This window comes from Scatophagus argus, chromosome 13 (genome assembly GCF_020382885.2).
Source record: "Scatophagus argus isolate fScaArg1 chromosome 13, fScaArg1.pri, whole genome shotgun sequence".
NCBI classification, from domain to species: domain Eukaryota; kingdom Metazoa; phylum Chordata; class Actinopteri; family Scatophagidae; genus Scatophagus; species Scatophagus argus.
Genome location: NC_058505.1, coordinates 11,403,877 through 11,406,879, shown reverse-complemented (window position 1 = coordinate 11,406,879; position 3,003 = coordinate 11,403,877).

The following is a 3,003-nucleotide window of genomic DNA, read 5'->3' as shown; positions in this document are numbered from 1 at the left end:
AATAGCCTTAATACTACACATACAATTATGATTTTTCTTCAAGCTGCATACCGCAGCAGTTGTATAATTTGTTAGAAGCAGTGAAAATGCTTTATGCAATAGACATTGCCTTAAGTTTAAAAGATTAAAGAACTCTTAACGTGTTATATCTTCATTCTATCTGTGGCTGGAAGAATCTTGAAACATGTTTGATGTCTTTATGTGTTTAAATAGATATTTTTAAATATATTCACTGCATTTATCAGTCTAGTCTAATGCTTTAACTCATGGGAATGATTTGCAATATACTGTAAGTTTGCTTGCAGCTAAAATATTGCATTATTTGCTTCATGTTGTTTGTTTGTATCTCATTGTTAATTCGTCCCATTTTTTAGCCAGAACACTGTAGAAAAAGGGATTGCAAACAGGTCAATTCTAAATTCTGAATATTTTTTGTCATATATCAATGTATCACCTTTTCATTCAAATCCTTGGACCTTTCCTCCATTCCTCATAGTCTAAATGCATACAGAATATATGCAGTACTTACAGTATAGTCCAGAAACTGTGGAATCACTTTGATGGCAGATGAATACTAGGAGGTTTCAAAAAATGATTAAGATACTTAAAGAATAGTGGGGGGAAAAAAGAAAAGAAGAAAGTCCAGAAGCTGTTGCCTCTTTACTCTGGGGCAGCCGATACACAGTAAGACCAAGGAGCACCATCAGCTGGACCAAAACCTCAGATGGGGGGCCTTCTTAGTGTGCATAATTAAAGAAGTGGGATTGGGTAACCTGCGCCTGGAAGTATAGAATAATAGCTCTGCGGATGTATGTAGAAGACAACATACTGTAGGCTGGTGGGGCAGGTGTGTGCTTGTACTGAATCACCTGCTCACATGTTCCGATTGTGTGTGTATCAGTGTGTCCTCATCTATGACACAACACAACATTCACACACTACATTCTACATACACTCAAGACTGTTTCCCCTCCACTTCATGTAGCATGTGGTCTCTTGTGGCACAGAGATTTGGCTTTGGCTACACAAAGTTTTGTAGTTTGACTGCCAGCTTTACTGGCTCAGTTCCATAACGGCTAAGCTGATGTTCACTAGAGTTAGTTGTTAAGCAAGTTGTTAGCTACAGCCACCATTTTGACTGTGACCTGGAAAACATTTTTTTATCCATCATCCAAATTATCTTTTGCTAGTCATTTTATTTTAGCTGTTTGTGATAGGCTAATTTCATTTTCTTTGATATGAATTTACTGTTAACAAAGCTGCCCTTGCTATCTGATATGTATTGCTAATTGTGAATTTACTTTTGGGCTAACTGTTTAATTTTACTGTAGGTGATCTTACTTATATGGTTCTGAATTATATTATGCTTAAGTTAGATTAATTACTGTTTTGTACTTGTTACAATAGAAATATCTTGAGTCTGATTACTATTACTTGATTCTTCATGGCCAGGCCAGTCCAACTAATCTGACATTAGGCCTATATTTTTTGTGATTTTCCTTGTTAGGTTATTAATGAATTTTTATAAAACATTTGGTTTAACTGTTTTTAACTGTGTTTATTCATTTTAGTTTAGTTTATCTGTATGTTTTTTTATGTAGTCATGTATTCATTGCGGTTAAAAAAGCAAAGGCCAGCTGCTGCCTATGCACTGGGGTCTCTGCATAACGATGCATCGACGATAGCCTATAAACAGTCAGCGCAGGATGACAGGTGGACAAAAATGTGGAAACAGAAACACAACACGTGGTTAAATATTCAACATCCATTACATTGAAAAGACTTCAGTTCTTCATCTTACCAAACTTATTGTTCATCAATAGTGTGCTGTAACCTCAGTGCCTGGGAGGCTGCTGCCCCTCACTCCAGGGCCAGGGCCTTTGTATTAAGCGCAGTATTTCTGCCTCTGTTATTATGGGATTAGTCTGACTGGCCTTGTTGCAGATGAGCACCTGGTGAGTGCATAATCAATAATGGAAGGCCGCACAAACACAGGAACCGTCTCACACTGGTACATGTGTTCACCCTGAGTAAAAGTACAAACTGTTATGCAACAGACACTAGAAGAACATCAGGCTATGTTATCCATTAATTTGGACACAAGAACACTGTCTTGTTGGGGTCATGCAAGAACAGCTTTATTTACACATTTACAGCTGACAATATTACGTATCAACCGCGAAACATGGTGCATAAAAGTAGTTTAGTCAGGAGAAATACATCAACATCTGCTTCTGCTTGAGACAACAGTTTATTTAAATGTTTTTAAGTGATGAAAGCCCGTTCTGGTTATGGTGTTGAAATGTCAAAAATTGACCGTAGAATGAAGACATCTTTTAATACATAAAAACACTGACTAGCTAAAATGAGTAAGCATAAAAATGTCAATCTATTTCTTCATGTTGGTGTCCACATCAAAAGGGTACAAAGCTCCAGCAGGCAATCCACTTCTCAAGCTGTCCAGAAGCTAATTTATCAGTATCAGGGGCTGAACTCAAATCCAATCTTTATGATGGTTTACTGTTAGGTGACTAACGTTTGGGAGAGGACATGGTCCAGTGTTTCCCACACAAAAACTTACTAGAAACATATCATATTCATATTTGATGGCATGTTAATCTATCAGTTGCTCATGACAAGTCATGAAATCATTGAAAGGGTGGAATGAAAGCAGGATCAGGAGTGAATTTAGGAAATCAATATCTGATTGTGATGTTTCTGTTATGGAAGAAGTCAGGCTATTCTTCTTTTTGTTTTTGCCAAACAAAGATGAAAATTAAATTTGACAGGTTAATACAACACTTGAATTCTACAGATGCTGTTATGCATCTATGAGAAATGTAACAGACACACTACAGCCTGTACGACATTTCTGTCCTATGACTTTATTACTTAGATGTCAAGGTATATCTGCAGTTTGCTTTGAGAATATAATCAAACAGCAATGCCACAGGTTGACTGAAGAATTGACAACAATTAAACACATCAGACCAAGATTCTGCA